This window comes from Protopterus annectens, chromosome 2.part0, assembly GCF_019279795.1.
Source record: "Protopterus annectens isolate FY-2018-M chromosome 2.part0, PAN1.0, whole genome shotgun sequence".
NCBI classification, from domain to species: Eukaryota; Metazoa; Chordata; order Ceratodontiformes; family Protopteridae; genus Protopterus; species Protopterus annectens.
In genome coordinates this window covers 1996132135-1996151468 of record NC_056728.1, presented here as the reverse complement: position 1 = coordinate 1996151468, position 19334 = coordinate 1996132135, and positions in this window count along the sequence as shown.

Below are 19334 nucleotides of genomic sequence, written 5' to 3'. Positions count from 1 at the left end.
TACTGTCATCTACATCTGTACTGCTGACATCAAATAATTTGATCAAGGTTCATGGCCTTTCAGACTAGACTCAGCAGGGTAGTAGTGCAGTACTTCCCATTATCAGTGGAGTCTCCCCCTTTGTGGGTTGTGATACCTGTTGGCGTGCCCCATTCAGTGTGTACACAGCCTGACATGAAGCTATGTTTTACATGATGTGTATGTGGAGAGCAACTTGTTTTGCCATATGTGTATGATACAACCTGGGTTGTGGACAGGTCCCATGCAGCCTGAGTGCAGCTTGTACCTGCATAGTTGTGGTTACAGGGTCTCTGCAGTGTACATGGATATATGATTGTGTACTGTTGGGGGAGGGCAGTGTGTTTATGTTATCCAAGACTCTATCTGGATTGCTTATTCATGCTCAGCACTTGTTCAGAACTTGTAAGCAGTACGTAAGCTACTAATTACTATAGCACTCAATCTACCTCATTGCCTATAGGTAAACAGTTTTTGTACGTACTTTTCTCACTTGCTTAGAGTAAAATAGCTCTTGTACTCACTTTCCTCACTAATCTAGGGAAAAATAGTTTTATATTCAGGCATGTCCAAGGGTCAGCTCCCACAGTTCTCTCCTGTCTATCTGATGAATCTGGACATCTTGAGGCAATGTAAACATTGCCTCATGTACACAGACAACCCTCTCCACCTACCACACAACACTACAACCTGTGAGAGATGCACTTATCTAGCCAAACTGGAGGTAAAGCTCTCTCCAACCAAGACTGACCCTGACAGTCATGTGGAGAAGGTAAACATTTGCACCACACCACACTCATTACATAGTCTCACTAAATCTACACCACCATAATCCACACATAGTAACACAAAAACATTCAGGGAGGCTCTAAATAATAATCTGTCTAAGCAACAGAGACCTCCAAAGTGGTAACACAAGCAGCAACCATCCCCCAACACAACCCCAATGCCACATAGACCACAGAGTCAGTGTACCACTCAACCACAGCCAATAAGGAAAATCAACGTACCCAACAGACTAGTCACAGGTGACTCTATAGTCAGGCACACCAACGTTCCACTAACCAGGCTAAACAAGGAGAAGGTTACTGTCAGCTGCTGGCGGGTACCAGGATCTGCCACATAACCCATGCACTCAGGTCACTCCACAACAAGTACAAATATTACTCTGTCATTGTCCATGTTGGTGTGAATGACCTGAGATGTACCTCCCTGGACTACATGAAAAGAGACATGGAAGAGCTCTCCAATCTTGTAGGCCAGCAGGTATGACCCTAGCCCTGAGTAGCATTCCGCCATCACCCAGAATGATACCGCAGTACGAGGACAAAATGGTTGACTTCAACAATTGGCTAAGCTTCTGGTGTCATTCTAAGGGGATCCAGTATCTGTCTGCTTAGGATGACATGGTCGACAGACCACAATGCTGTGCCACAGATGGCCTACACCTGTCACCCCTGGGATTCTGGATACTGGCTGAGGCTCCAGCTGCCCATATAGTGCCTTCTTTAGGTAAGGTTCAAATAACATATTCACCGCCATAACAGGAACAGGCAAGCACAAATTGAGGGTAATGCTACTCAATGCTGGATGTCTAAATCTCAAAATGCACTCACTCGAGGCACTCCTTGAAATGGAGAACATCGATATCTATGCAGTGACTGAGACCTGGTTCAAGGCTCCAGAGAGCACCCCTGCACTACCAAGCTATACCTCATAGCACACTTTTCGGCCATGTAACCTGGACCGGAACACCTAAGGCAGAGGTGTGTCCATATTCATTAAGGATATCCACCCCCTCCAGGCGAGTTGCTTAGCACAATGCATCCGAGGTTATCCTAGTGCAACTACCTCTGGGCTAAACTGCAATCCAAATCGTAGCTTACTACGGATACCACATCATACCCCTAGATTACAACCCTTTTTTCCTTATGTACTGAAAATTATTAGGGTTCAACCAAACACCTTAATAATGGGAGACTTCACCTACCCCACCATTAACTGGGATAACTACTCATGTACCAACTCATTAGCTCAACGCTTTCTGTAATTCATAACCACCAATGCCCTGGATCAACTTATCCACACACCCACCAGTGGCAACAATATCCTAGACCTAGGCATTATCAACATGAGTGACCTGTGTTTCACACCTGAAGTCAACTCCTCATTGGTCTGATCCGACCCTAAGCTAAACACCCTTGATAACCACATCCCGCCTCCACCCCCCATTAAGGAAACCACAGTACAATATTTCTACAAAGCCAACTTCATGCTTCTTAAGACAGACGTGGTGAACTTCATGACACCCATGCAGATGGACAATACAGTTACAACTGCTGAATCCTGCACAAATGCACTCTATAAGCACTTGCACAGGTGCATGGATCATGCTATCCCAAACAGAACCAAGATGCTATACTACTCCTAATTAAAGAATGAAATCTGGTGGTCCCCTGCCATAAACAAACTGTACAACAGAAGGAAGAAACTGTTGCAAAAGAGAGTAAAATAAAATGGAGGAGCTCCATGGTCAGCCTCAGTAAGAAGCTGAGATCCCTTATAAGATACTCCAAAGCTAGCTACGGAAACAAAACCACCACTAATTCCAAGGACAACCACAAAGCATTCTATAGCTATGTCAAATATCTTGATGTCAACACCCAGATCTGCTCTGAGTTACAGCACAACGGCACGAACATTACAGAACCAACTGATATTGCCAACATCCTGGCAGATAGGTTCAGTGCTACCTTTCCCCCCTCTCACCCCTAAAGGGCCCATATCTATACTGGAAGAATGTAGAGTCCTGTAATCACAACTATACAGGTATAAGCTGCACACTCTAAAGCCAATATCACAGCATCCATGAGACCGGACAACATCCCAGGCTGTGTTTTACATGGACTTCAGAACATACTGGCTCACTACCTATGCACCATGTTCAATAATAGCCTCACATCAAGCTTTGTGCCCCCTGAATGGTGCACAGCAACAGTTATCTCACTCCACAAAGGTAGCGCCACAACGGACCATGGAACCTATTGCATTATAGGCCTGACTAGCCTGGTCTGCAAGGCTATGGAGCACATCATCATGGATCTCAGTCACAGAGACATTGGGTACCTCCAAACATTTGACCCCTTTCAGTTTGCCTTGGTTAAGGGCAGACCATGCCTCCTAAACCTGGTGGACTTCTTTGAGACAGTTACCAAGGCATTTGATGAGGGTAAGGAGGTCCACACAACTTATCTTGATTTCTCAAAGGCTTTCAGCACCATTCCCCATTCTGGTATTATTGACATACCCATCCACCTGAACAATAACCCCTATGTCATGAGATGGTTTGCAATGTGGCTCACGGACAGAACCCACACAGTGGGAGTTGCATACCCTAGGTCTGACTGTAGACCAGTTGCAAGTGGCATCCCCCAGGGCTCAGCCTAGGACCCCTCATGTTCGGTATATACTTCTCTGAGGTACAAGCAAGCACAGGAGGGCTTTGGCTAATAAGGTTTGCAGATGACTGCAAACTAGGGGCCATAATTGTTTACCCAGCCGATACAGACACCCTCCGGAAGGGTCACACTGAGACGAATACCTGGTGTCTATATCATGGCCTCAAGCTGAATGCCACAAAGTGCATAGTCATCCCCTTTGGATAAAACTAATTACCCACAGACTACCACATAGGTGCTAGTCCCCTACATACAGAAAAGGTAATAAGGGATCTGGAAACCCCAGGAGATAGCAATCTCTCATTCGATAACCATAATGCCAAGATGGTTAAAATATCCTTCTGTGTGCCCCCCCCTAATCTCTAATGGGTTCACATCCAGAACAAAGGAGGTCATTGTGCCTCTCTACTCATGACTTATTAGACCCATTAAAGGATACAACACCCCATTTGGAATGTACCTTACAAGACAACTGCAACAACTTGGAAGACCACAACAATACCACACCAAGAGGATTACTGACCTCAAACAGATGACCTATGCAGCCCAACTAAAGAAACTCCAGCTGTACTCAGTTGCATAGCCCATACTCACAGGCAATCTCTGCTTGACATACAAGGCCCATGTCCAACCCAGTATTGCTGGATATGCTCCACCTAAACAGAAGCCCCTGAGAGCCACATGCTCTAAGGATATACACCTAACCACAACGAAGACTAGGACATGCTGGATGGATAGATCTCTGACCCAGGGACTCCTCATGCTTTGGAACATGATTCCAATGTACCTCAGGCAGGGCCCCTCACTAGCACTCTTCAAAAGAAACCTTGATGGGTGGATGGGAGACAGACATGTATCCTGGGGATCACTGCAGTGGCTCTGCTGGACAGAGGCACAGGGAACTAATGGCTATGGTGTTCAGAGGCATAGGGAACTAACCTAAGGGGGTGGCGGAAGCCAACACACTCTAGCTAAGCTTATAAATACTCTTGTCAGACAGCCTAGTACCTACCTTTGAACTTATTACATGTCTTATGTGCATGGATAGTTAACTAGCTCTTCCATTTTACTTTGCTATCATGCTGTTAAACTGTCGGGTAACTACAAGTCATATGTATCCTGTAATTTTGTATTGTAAATGCCAATAGACATAACTAATGTTTGCCTAACATAACAGTAATGCTATGTAACTTATAATACATATCTGCCTACAATACTGTACATTACACAGTTATTGGCACAATATCCCACAATGCAAATCATAATTACACAGTAGGCAAACCTTCGACATGTTATTTTCAGTAATACACCCATACATATGCCTACTGTTACAATATATCAACATATATTATCTCCTGTTATAGCACATACTTGTTGGACCAACCCTGCCACTGACAGCGGCTGGTGAGGATTAGTTGGGTTCAAAGCCCTTATATAGCATCCTTTGTGGTGTATGCGGTGTTTGCCTTGTGACCTACAGCAGTACACACATAAATACTACAAGAATTGCTATGCTCAACAATACATCACTACAAGATAACTGTTTCCACTATATGCATTGCGTACACTTTAAATATTACAGAACAGGTACTACATACACAGACATACTGAGTGTTCTACATACCTTATATATATATATAGATATAGGAGTCTACTTCATATGATCGAAAGACCATTTGATCGAAACCCATTTGATCAAAAGATCATTTGATTGAAAGCCAGTATTCAAGGCATAAAACTGGGATTTTTCCCCCTCCCCAATGTTGTACGACCCAGGAATTGGTATATATAATTAAGGGGGTGGGGGTGCAGCCCCCCACCTATTTTCCTTTAAAATCTGTACTTTATGTTTTATTTTCTACTTTTAAAGTAAACTGTGTGGGGGGCTTCACCCCCCACACCACCCCAATGTGGGGGGCTGTAACCCCCCTAACTATATATACCAACTCCAGTGTTGCCCGATATTGGGGAGGGGGCAAATCCCAGTTTTATGCCTTGAGTACTGATTTTCGATGAAATGAACTTTCGATGAAATGGTCTTTCGATCATATGAAGTAGACTCATATATATATATATATATATATATATATATATATATATATGTGTGTGTGTGTGTGTATAGCAGAAAAATGAGCACTTTTTAAAGAAACAAAAACAAAAATATGTTTCTATTACATGTAAAACAGATAAAGGAACACAACTGTCTTAAGATCAATGCAAACAGAAGTAAATTAATAAATAAATACAACTGCAATAATAAATAAATATATAAATAAATACATAAGTAAATAAATAAATAGATAGATAAATAAGAAATACTGACCAGATCCACTCAGAGCAACGTATTGTTCCACTGGCCAAGAAGATGCCAGGAGGCTTAAGTAAAAGGAAAAAAAAAAAACTGCTCAGCAAATACAAATACACACCGTGCATAATGGGCTTTGAATTGTACGCGGCAGGATGGCAACAGTAAACACAGGACGGGCTTCGACAACCAGAAGACGGTGTAAGGTATTCCATGTGAGCATACACACTGAGTAAGAAATCAGCACAACTGTGTTTACATCAGCAGATTTGTGCACAACATTCCCACTGTGTTTTTATTTACAGAAGGAATCAAAAGCTGCATTAATTGTACAATAAAACAGAACCTAGCATTATCAAGCAGTTTCACAGATCCCTGTACAAATGTTTGCAGATGTAAGGATTACTAAACTGAGGCAGCACTATCAGGTGCAAATTACAGAATGAGAGAGGGGAAAAGACAGAAAGTTGGACCTTATGAAAAAGGATGCTGTCACAGGAAATGTATTTTTTTACAAGAAACATCTTTATTAAGCTATCACTTATAACATAGGCAGTTATACATTTATATAAATGAAGCAAACCATACTGAAATAACTTTAGTTGCAAACATTATACTTCTCTTGTAATATACCCAATCATTGTCAAACATTACATAGCTCATTCAAATCCTGTCTTCTTTTAAACCTCATCCTCCCCTGTATATATTGTTCCCGCAATTTCCATTTTTTCCTATGTAATTTGCTCCTACCCTTTTCTAAAGATCCCAATTCCAGTTGTTTTATCTCTGTTACTATATTCAATACTTCTAGTACAGTTGGTTTAGACATTTATTTTAATTTTCTAGTAATTGCTTTACTGCCTGCCACCATAATTAGACTCAGCAAGGGCTTACTATGTCTAGGCAATTCCAATTCTGTATCATGGCTCAGAAAAAAATATTTCCGTAGTTAAACCAATTTGCTCACCCACTATCTCTGCCAAGAGTAGTCTGTTGGGAATCTTTAAAGTCTGCCAACTTATTACACTCCCAGAAAATATGTTCCAAGTTACCTCTTTCTTCCCCATCACACCTCCAATATTTGCTGTCTACCTGAGGAAAATTTCTCTAGAGTCTACTTGGGGTTTAAAATATCTGTGTAAGCATTTCCAAGCAAAAATTCTTAATCTTCTAAATTTCGTTGCATATTTGGGAGACATACATATATCCCCATTGTTTCTTTGTGAATTGCTTGTCCAATCTCTCTTCCCAATCCTTTCTATCCTCTCCTAATTTATTTTTATAGTTATCATGCAATATTTTATATGTTCCACTAATTATTCCCATTTTAGCAGCAGCTTCTGTTCTAGATCCTACTAAAAACATTACCAGAGCCAGTAGAAAAAGTAGGGGTAGTTGTTAGCCCCAGAGCACTTGATGGTAAAATGCCAAGCATTTTTCTGAAAAATGCATGGACAGAAGCAATGCCAAGGGTGTCACAGGTAATAATTCATAATGGGATAGTACTTCAGAAAGTGAAGATGTCTTGCATTCTTGTCCCTCCACTGATTAAGCTACTTGAAAGGAGGGTGCACTATAGGGTTTTGTCAATACTGCTTTGTGCTTCTCTGCAGATAATGATGACCTCTTGTATTCTCATCTTTCTGGTGATTTAAGCCACTGGAAAAGGGGTGCACCATAGAGTTCTCAATATTGCCCTGTGCTTCTCTGCAGAAATTGACAGCCTCTTATATGTTTGACTCTCCACTGATTAAAACCACTCCCTTGCTTTCATTTCAAATTGTATAACAAAAACTCTGTCAACAATTTGCTAAACAAAACAAACAAGTTTTATACGGAAACAGATTTGATATGAACAACAGTTAACTTTGCCGCTGTTGACTCTCACAGTTATTTAAAGTGCATCTCTCAAGCCATTAAACTACAAGAGATATGCCCAGATTCATTGTCAAATAACATATAGTAAAACAATAATTAGTAGCTAACTGAGGGGTACAGGGATTCAAACTATAATTTATAACAAATTTACTAACAGTCTGGGACAGCTCACTGGACACGTTCTTTTTCATGAGCATCCCAGAAACACTGTCTAGTGAAGTGATCTGGTCAGTTTCAGGAAGCCAATAACCAAAGACTGAAGACTTCAAACCCTGGTCTGAAGGAAACAGGTAATTAGCTCAAAGCCTTACTTGTGTGATTTAAGTGTCAGATAAACTTGTAGCCCAATGCAGTACATTTTACAACACCAGCCTGCAATAAAATAAAATAAATGACAATCATATTCAGATTTTAAATATTAATATTAAACTTGTAAACTGCAAGTATCTAGTTTGCTCACAACAAAATAATAAATACACTGTCAACAGTCAACAAAACAAGGAAAAAAAAGGATTGTATGCAAAGAACATGGCACATTTGATAATGTCTTGGTCTACTACAACTGATTTCTTCCTTTACACCATAATTACTCTGGGATCTAAGAATCAAGTGTGTGTTTGTTTGGATATATATATATATATATATATATATTCAGAAAGAGAGATGTATATATATATATATATATATATATATATATATATATATATATATATATGTAGATTGATATATAGATACATCTGTATATGCATGTGTGTGTAGTGAGCAACAAATACAGCCCTTTTAAGACTGCATATTCCTCACAGTATGCTTGTGACCAGATGAATAAACAAATACATAAAGAATGACCCAGAGATGTATTTCATTGCATTGCTGTGAGAGGCATACAATGCAATCCATTGCACCATGCATGACCTCCCAGCTCCAGAATCAGAGAAACACCCAAAGTTGGGAACAGATACTAAATACGCCACTTATATATACCTATAAATATGCTAGTATAACAGGTTTTGCATTAGGAAATATTTTTTTGAAGGTTATGAATTCTAAAACTAACATGTTTGCCATTATTTAGTAAGTGCAGTCCACAGCACTTCCAACCACACATTTTATGAGAAAAAGAAAAAGCATAAGAATGAAGCAAAGTCAGAGACATTTGAGAACTATGTCCTTTGCACATGCAGGCATAGACAGACAGACACACACACACACACACACCAGACAGATTTGACCATGATTTACAGCCACTTTTATTACAGCATGCCTCATATATCTGCTTGAAATCAAATTGTTTGTGTCTTTCAGCTTTTCCCAGTTAGGGATCGCCACAGCGGAACTCCAGTCCACTAATGATTGTCAGTAGATTTTTACGTGCTGGCTTGCCAGGCTTAACGCACAACCTTCAACAAAGGAATGCTCATTTACACATATCGCCACACAGAAGACGCTCTAACTGAGAATCGAACAGGCAACGTCTAACTGTGAGGCGACAATGCTACTGCAGCACTACCACCGCAGCTCTGCTTGAAATCAAATGAATGTATAAATACATATGTAATGTCATAACTATGCAGTGTTACTCAATGCAAAACCCCACTGCATTCTCAAGTTTGTAGCCCAAGAATCAAAGACAAATGCAAAAAACAAGGAACAGGCTTTAAATATTTTTCTTTTGTATTTTCTCAAAGTGCTAGAATACCAAGATTTGCATTGACAAGTGTTTTCTTAAGGATACAAAACCTTAAAAGTACATTCCTGTCATTATTTAATTACTGGAATTCTCAACTATTTGCCAGAAAGTCCCACATTTTACTTCTAACGGATCCAAATACCTCTCAACTGTTTTGTTTATGAATTCTGGGAAAAGCCAAAATAATAGGGATACAAAGTCCCTGAAAGGGACTGTATTTTTGTCAATTTGTTACCAAGGAAAAACCCAGTGGACAAAAGTGTCCCTTTTCAAAGGTGACCCAGGAACCCCTTCTGTTTGATTTGCTCAAAATCATACAATAGACAAATAAAGGTAGAAGGAACCAAACCCTATACTTTTGACACTGCCAAAGTGTTTAACAGTTTTTCAGGATTGAGTGCCAGGCAGCTATAATTCAGTTTAAAAGTTAAGAGAACAACAAATGTTGCTTGGACATGTGTTTTTTGAACAATAAGAGCCATGAAATTTTAAATTACCAGCATTATTGACAGACTGTAGTTCTCAGTGACTAACCAGAAAATGTAGAATTTAATATGGGACAGGGCAAACATTTTCTTCAAAATCAGGAACAAATGACACTAATGTACTTATAAAGTTAACAGAATAATGGCTAGTGCATAAACCTGCATTTTCTGAGCAGTATAAATGATCAAACTCTAATGACTGGTGTTATTCTCTGATCAATAGTGATTTACCATAGACAGTCAAGTTTTATGTGTGAAGACAAAAACATGAGGCAATATCAGAAATATTATGCAAAATCAAAGACAGAAGAGAGACAGACAGTTTTGTTTAATTCACTTAAACAGATAACAGCACAACAGGTTTTATATTAACATGCATTTTCTGAACAATCATAACTAGGAAATGCTATGACTAGCATTGTTGACTTACTGTTACCCTCAGTGACCTTAAGAGTACAAAGCATTACACGAGGATCATGAAATCAAAAATATTAAGGAAAATAAGGGATTTTCTTCAATCCTGAGGAAGATGGCTTCTATGCCTTCTCCCTGAGAATACACACATGCACACACATGTGATCACACACACACACACACACACACACACACACACATGCAAATGCACACATACACACTTATGCATACACTCACATTTCACTTGTGCTTCTAGATGCGCGCGCGCACACACACACACACACACACACACACACACACACACACACACACACACACACACACACACACACAGACACACACGCACGCGCGCACGCACATACATGCATACAAAACTATATAGACTTACCTGATCCACAGTAAACATAGGAACACCTTGAGAGCTGTGCAGTACCAACTTTTCATGTATTAGTGTCAAAGTGTAGGCTTGTCACCTATTGGTCCATTTTGAGTGGACAAATCCTGATGATCAAGTTGGTAGATTTCATAAATCAGTCAGAAGCAAAATCAGTCTATGGCAAAAAGCAAACTCAATGAAAAATCACAGATGTGAACAGATCACATACTTCTGGATTCTTCTATATGGCAAAGAACTTGAGCCATGTATTAAGACCATGCTAATAAATACATGTTATCAACTTGGTATTCATCAAGAATATCTAAAGTGCAACACTAGGTTTATTATATCTGCTTAGCTATTGTCAGAAAATCTGAATACATTTTAACATGGAAATTCTTCCATATGGTTATAAGTGGTAGCCAAGAGGAGATAAACAGGTCAAATAAACAATAAAAGTTGTGCTACTTGATGATGAATCAAGAAATTACAAAGGCTCTCAATCAGCTCATACTTCAAAAAGCCCATTTACTGTCATAAAGTTCACATGAACTATGATGACTTGTTTCTAGCATGTATGGAAAAAAGTGTTAATCATTGCATGCAATTCCTTCTTCGTGACATAGAAATAACCAGCACATCTCTCTCTAATTTACCATCAGTTTGTTACGGCCTTCATCACTTGGCTTCTGTATTGACACCTTTTATCTCAAAACCAACTTTTTGTTTACATGAAACATATTCCCCAACTTTTTGTTTACATGAAACATATTCCCCATCTTTTTGTTTACATGAAACATATTCCCTTTAAATCAGAATGTTAACTATAACAGTATTCCTATGTCACAGTGAAAATTCATTTTTGCAATCTCAGATATGGGATTCAAGCAAACTTATACAACTGCACAAACAACTGCACAACATATGACCAGAATAACTATCTCATGCCTACTACAATTTAACAGTTTTTTCATTGTATATCAGTGTTGTTTTATTGTTTGTGCATATGTGCTTTTCTGTATGTTAAAACTATATAATGATACTGTTTTACTGCATGTATGTAGTGTTAAGTTGATAACTGCTTTTGAACATATTCATCTGTAACTGTAGTTGGGGCCTTACTTCCATTCATCCACTCTGAAGAGAGATCCTTATTATTTGATTTTTAGAACTATCATTGCAAGATAAGGTTTGCCATTTCATATGCACCATGTACATAAATCTGTGTGCCAAAATGTCAACATTTTGTAAGACAGCATCATATAAATATATAATTTCAATACTGCTTCAGTTTGCTGCAAGCTAAATAGTAAAAATACATATAAAGTTACTCACACAGGGTTCATGTGTGATGAAAATATAGAACACAAGAAAGAATATGATGCTTTGTTGGAAATTACATTTAGGTTGATGTCTACAAGCAAGGTGTATCTGTGGCTAGACACAATAATGCCAGTGTGCAGTGATGTGCTGAACCAGCAGATACCAAGAAGTCATTTTGTCTGAAATTAAAGTAAACCTCTCCAGGCATCAGTTAAAAATAATGTAGACCCATTATGGTAGGACAATTAAAACCAAAAATCAATAGAGCATCTTAACAACCTATCCAGATACCTTCTTGTAGAATATCTTTGTTGATACTTTTGAGAGTTGCCATGTTAAAACAAATATATATTCCCCCGTAAGGTAAGTCTAAGCCTTACAGCCAACTTAACTTTTGTCATATTCTATGATTGATTTAAATATAATGCTACTAGTGTGCACACATAAACACAGATGGCATTAGGATTCTGGAAATTAAAACTCTTCCTTTTTAAATGGAAAAAAAATACATTTACAATTGTATAATGTTAATAAATCCAAAATAAATAAATTAAATGAAAATATGTAACAAGTTTTGGTTATTAGTATTAAATTACTTTCAGTATAATATGATCGGTCTGTGACGCAAAATTTCAAGAAGAAATGTTATAAACTAGCAAAAATGCACATACAAACACATTACCTTAAAACCTGATTATTCCTTATATTTCCTTTGGGAGTAAATTTAGGTTTATTATAAACAGCAAATGCAAACAGAAAGTTATTTTTCAGAGAAACAGAATTCTCAACTTGGTATAATTGCATGGAGTAAAGTTATAATGTTAAAACAACTGATAAAATAGTAGAGAAATAAAAATTATTTCATCAGGAAGCTGGTTAGCTGTGGAAGCCATAAGAGAATGCATATTTAAGGGAATTGACTGTTTTTTAGAACTCACTTTCAAATAATACCCACAATAATTATAGTACATAAATTAGATAACTTGTAAATTTAATGATAATAAAAATGTATTATCTAACTTATATAAAATGATAAGAGAACAACATTCATATTCTGTGTTTAATTATTGGACACAGATACTTAAAAATGAAAAAAAAATGGAACTTAAAAAATAATGTTAACATTAATTAAGTGTAACACACCTACATTATTTTGAAGAATATTCTCATCAGTAAAATACAGTTTGGCATCCTGCAAATGTATTGAAACATCGATTCAGTTAGAGAACATATTTCTGTTGAATGTACAAAACTTGGAAACTATTGAGATCAAATATAAGGATCTGTCTAAATATTAATTGAAATTTTAAGCTTATAAAATATTATTGTTTGTAAAATTACAAAACAGCATTTGTAAATGTTTATAATTACTCCTTTTTGGGGAAATACTAGATATAGCTAGAAAAATAATGAGAAACAGGTTAAAAATATAACCTAAATTTGCAGGATTTATGTTGCTCCTTTATGGAGAACATCACAGAGAAACTGGGATAATAAATTGCAAAAATAAATTAAAGGAAAAAAAATCAAATGTTGTCAAAAAATAATAGCAGCTTTGGAAATCAATAGCAATGGTTGAGGTGTAGCATAATCTTAAAGGTGCTTACCTCACAGACACAAGGTACAGGGTTTGATTTACACCTTTGAATGAGAATTTGACTTGGCTTAAAGTGACCTGCAAGGGCAGCTGTTCTAGTCCTTACTTATGGTGTCACATTGAGTGAATTAAGCAGTTTTATATTTAATACAGAATAGATATTATACTATATGCAAGAGGTACAATGGATATAAAAAGTTTACACACCCCTGTTAAAATGCCAGTTTTTTGTGATATAAAAATGAGACCAAAATAAATCATTTCAAAAATTTTCCCACCTTTAATGTGACCTATAACTTGTACAATTCAATTGAAAAACAAACAAATCTGTTAGTGGGAAAAAATATAAAAAATAAAAAAATGTACAATATGCTGGTTGCATAAGTGTGCGCACCCTTAAACTAATACTTTGTTGAAGCACCTTTTGTTTTAATTACAACATTCAGTCTTCTTGGGTAGGAGTCTATCAGCATAGCACATCTTGACTTGACAATATTTGCCCACTCTTCCTTGCAAAAGTGCTCCAAATCTTTCAGATTGTAAGGGCATCTCTTGTGCACAGACCTCATCATGTCATCCCACAGATTTTCTATTGGATTTAGGTCTGGGCCCTGGCTGGGCCATTCCAAACTTTAATTTTCTTCTGGTGAAGCCATTCTTTTGTTGATTTAGATGTATGCTTGGCATCATTGTCATGTTGAAAGGTGAAATTCCTCTTTATCTTCAGCTTTCTAGCAGATGCCTGAAGGCTTTGGGCCAAAAGTGACTAGTATTTGGAGCTGTTCATAATTCCCCTCCACCTTGACTAAAGCCCCACTTCCAGCTAAAGAAAAGCAACCTGAAAGCATAATACTGCCACCACCATGCTTCACTGTGGGGATGGTGTTCTTTTGATGATGCTAAGTGTTATTTTTGCACCAAACATCCATTGGAATTGCGGCCAAAATGTTCAACCTTGGTCACATCAGACTATAACACATTTTCCCACATGCTTTTGGGAGACTTGATGTATTGTTTTGCAAATTTTAGCTTGGCCTGGGCATTTTTTTGTGTAAAAAAAGGCTTCCATTCTGCAACCGCACCCGATAGTCCAGACATATAGAGAATACGTTGTTATCACATGTAGTACACAACCAGAACTTGCCAGAAATTCCTGCAGCTCCTTCAATGCAGCTGTAGGTCACTTGGCAGCCTCCCGGACCAGTTTTCATCTTGTCTTTTCATAAATTTTGAAGTGATGTCTAGCTCTTTGCAACGTCACTGTTGTCCCATATTTTCTCCACTGCTTGATGACTGTCTTCATGGCCGGCCTTAGGCATAGGCCAACTAAGCAGCTGCCTAGGGTGCCGGTATAGCAGGGGCACTTTTCCAGTATTTATTTGGTGTAGGTAGACCAGGATGGGGGCACGAGGTAATGAGTTGGGGGGGCGCCGTGGATCCCTTTTGCCTAGGGCACCAGTTGACCTAGGGCCGCTCCTGACTGTCTTCACTGTGTTCTATGGTATATCCAATGCTGTAGAAGTTTGTACTCTTCTCTTGACTGATACCTTTCAACAATGAGATCCCTTTGATGCTTTGTAAGCTCTCTGCAAACCATGGCCTTTGCTGTAGCAGACAACTGAGTAAATGTCAAGAAAATCCTGCTAGGACAGCTGATCTTCATTTGGGGTTAATCAGAGTCTCTTTACTTGATGGCAGGTCTGTACCCAAGAAGACTGAATGCTATAATTAAATCAAAATGTGCTTCAACAAAGTATTAGTTTAAGTGAATGCACACACAACAAAGTATTAGTTTAAGGGTGTGCACACTTATGCAACCAGCATATATTACATTTTTTATTTTTTATATTTTTTACTTTAGATTTGCTTGTTTTTCAATTGAATTATACAGGTCACAGGTCACATTAAAGGTGGGAAAAGTTTTTAAATGATTTATTGTGGTCTCATTTTTTTATATCACAAAAAACTGGCATTTTAACAGGGGTGTGTAAACTTTTTATATTCACTGTATTTTGTAGTTCAGTAGTTAATAAAATAATCTAATAAAATGATTTGTATTATAATATTTTAAAGAATTGCAACTAGTTCCATGAAGTGTAACAAGAAATTACTTCCAAACATACAAATCTTTCTTTATTTACTTATTTGACTTTTGATGTTACAGCCTTTAAAAATCTTTGGAAAAAAATCTCCTTACTAAGAAGAGAAGACGTTTAGTAGTTACTAGAGGTTGAAAATAGAGTGATAATTCTAAAAAAATTCTGTGGAAACTTGCATATCAATTGCTCTCTGCACATATTTAGTTTCGTCATCCATGAAGCAAAGCAAGTTTGGAATACTTTTCCTACTTATGTAAGCCTTTTTCTGTTTTACAAATTTATAACTAGTCTAAGATCCACCTGTGCTATAACGATGGATCTCCCATATAAAATTTGCTTCAGACACATACTTTATAAAGTTACCATCAGGTCATCATGCATTAGTGTGACAAATCGTATTGATTCAGTTATCCTTTAGACTAAGCCTACTTCCTACTTAAGCATGGATGGAGAATGTCGAAACCTTTATTAGTGTTCTGGAGAGCTGTGAAGACAGATTAGGGCTTTCCTTGAATTAGAACTTAAGAAACATTTCAAAAATAATGTGGTTGTGTTATGAAAGGTGTGTGATAATGCTCTGACTAGGAATATACTACATGAAACTACTACTCATGCCTTTGCAGTAAGCATTATCAGTTAAAAATGGTGATAAACCACCTGCTATACCATCCTCCTCTGTTAATAAGAAGTACCTGTATTATCATCATTGATGTGCAGTGATTATGAGGTTATAAAGGTTAATCTCTTGATAGATAAGTCTGCCAGACTGAATTCTAAACCAAGGCACGAAAGATTAATAATAGATTCTATGGAAGCAAAACAGTAACTATGTAAAACACATTGGAGTGATGCGTTCAGTGGAAATACTGCAGACAGAATGTAGAAAGTTTTGAAAAAGAAATTGCTTTAATGTAAAAAAATAAAAAATAAACAAACAAACAAATAAATAAATACATACCTAAATACAAAGTTTAACATCAGGATCTAGGCATACAATGTCCGGAGGATAAATTTCTGTAAGAACAAGATACTCGATTAAGGTGAGTTACAAATATATATATATATATATATATATATATATATATATATATATATATATATATAAATATGTGTGTGTGTGTGTGTGTGTGTGTGTGTGTGTGTGTGTGTGTGTGTGTGTGTGTGTGCAAGTGTGTGTGTGTGTGTTAGAAATGGAAAATATTTTGAACTACAACTATGAAAACTGACAAACAGTCTGGACAGCAAATTGAACATTGTGTGAGACAAAATCAAGAAAAAAATTGCATAAAAATATATATATAAAGATATTAAACATGTTAGAAGGCCATTTTATAGATAGAAAATATACCAAAGTAACCTCAGATTCTGAAATGAAATTAGATTATATATTGAAAAAGAACACAGAGAACTGGATCCAAACAAAGCACAGGGAGGATACAGAATTAGTAGTAATGAGCTCAAAACACTTCGGTATGAACTTACAGTATGTATTTATTTATTTATTTCACATTTGTTAACCTGGTTGATCCAACTGAGCTGACGTCCATTTTAGTGGAGACCGGAGAAGAAAAGGTCCAGATGTAATATACAAAATGAAAGTAAACAAACGAGAAAAAATACAGCAAAAATAAGATATTATAGGTTAAAAAGATACTACAGGTTACAACTTTGAGGAAAACAAAAACAAAAAACAATGTGAGCATAAATAATTTACATACAGCAAATCAACAAATGATAAATAACTTTATAAAAGTTTGAACTAAGATAAGAATTTGTGGTAGGCTGTTTGAGCCTGATCAACATGAAGGAGTGTGCAGACAGTAGTAGCAGAGCAAGAAAGTAGGAGCAGGAAGAAAATAGAAAGTTTTATGTGGGGTCATGACAAGGGCATATCTATGAGTCTGATAGAAAATTCTTTAGTTCTTTTTTGAATCTAATGGATTGAGTAATACATCTTAAGTTAAGGGGGAGCCTGTTCCAATTGTGAGATGCCGAATGCTTGTATAATACTGTACCAAATGTTTTATTGGTTTTGTGTATCAGAAGCAGATGTTGGTCTGTGCTGCAGAGTGAGCGAGGGGGTGGAGTAGTATGAGACAAGATTAGATAAGGATGGGGAGGCAGAAGGTTTGTTGAGTAAGAAGTGAATCACCTAGAGTTGGGGGAGTTGAAGTTGGTGGGGGAATTCAAGCCACTAAAGATGTTTTAGTGCCAAGCAGTGGTGAGAGGTATGTGGAAGGTTAACAGCAAATGTTGCTCTTTTATTGTATGCCTGTTCAAGCTTAGTGATTAAGGAAGACCAAAGGTGTGTAAGGACTGGGGCAGTACAGAGAAGGCTTGGAAATAGATAAGCTTGTGTCAAGGAGAGTGTAGAGTCTGCACTAAGGTATTTTTGTGTTCCTATATAGATGGATTGTTTAACATGAAGATCAAATTTTAATTGATCATCGATTATCATATAAAGTAGCTGTGTATGGGATTCAACATTAATGATGGTTTTATTTAATTAAGAGATGGTGAAGGTGGGCTGGAAATGTGCAAGTGATTTTGGGAGAAAGAGTAAGAGCTTAGTCTTTTAAAAATTTAAAATAAGGTGATTTTCTGTGAGCAATCTTTCTACAGAATGGAAGGAGGTTTGGGTAAGATTAAAAAGTTGAGAGAGAGTTTTGGTGGAGGTAATGAAAGTAGAGTCATTGGCATACTGAATAAAAGTTAAGTAACAGGAGGATGTATAGAGGTCATTAGAGAAAACATTGAATAGATAGTGCCCAAGGATGGAGCCCTGGGGAACACCTGTATGGATGGGTTAGAAGGAGGAGCAGAATGATTGTCATCTGACATATTGTAGTATGTTTGAGAGATAGCTGAAGAGCCATTCTAGAGGAGAAGCAGAGAGATAGAGATTGCCTAATTTGGATAGGAATTTAGAGTGAAATAACATGTCAAAGGCTTTTGACAGGACTAAGAATGGACACGTTTATTTTTATCATGGGCTTCAGCTATGGCATTAGTGAAAGATAAGAGAGCTGTAGTTGTACTATGGTTTGGACGGAAACAATGTTGGATGGGTGTCAGAAGGTTTTCTTGGATCAGAAATTTGAGCAGTTGTGTGTGTATGCATTTCTCAAGGGAATGGTTATGGGTTTAAAGTTGGACGGGTCAGTGGAGTTGCCTCCTTTGTGAAGGGTTATAACATAGAAGGATTTCCACATATCAGGAATGGTGGCTTCACAAATTACTCTGTTGATATGAATAGAAACTGGATAAGCTATAGAGTCAGCTGCAAGCTTGAGAAAATAAGGGTGTTGATTATCAGCAGACAGAGAGCATGGTTTTAGTTTTTGAAGGAGAGGTTTTATATAAGTGGTGGGGACAGGTTAAAAAGAGAAGACAGCTCTGCTGGAGGGTGATTGGGGAGGAATAGTACAGTTGGCATTGTTGTCAGTGTTGGTCAGTTTACAGATAGTATCAAAGTAATGACTGAGGAGAGAGGCAGTGTCCTGAGGTGATTTGTCAGGGAAGGGATTAGGAGTGTCAGGGCTTCCAAGGTAAAGGATTGAGTTGACAGTTCTACAAATGTTTTTTGAGAGTAGAGTAATGGCTAGTTTGGATAATTTATATTAGAATTTCTTCTTGTCATTATAGATTTGCTTTTTTTTTTGTTTTTTTTTGTACGGTTCCTGTGTTCTTTCAA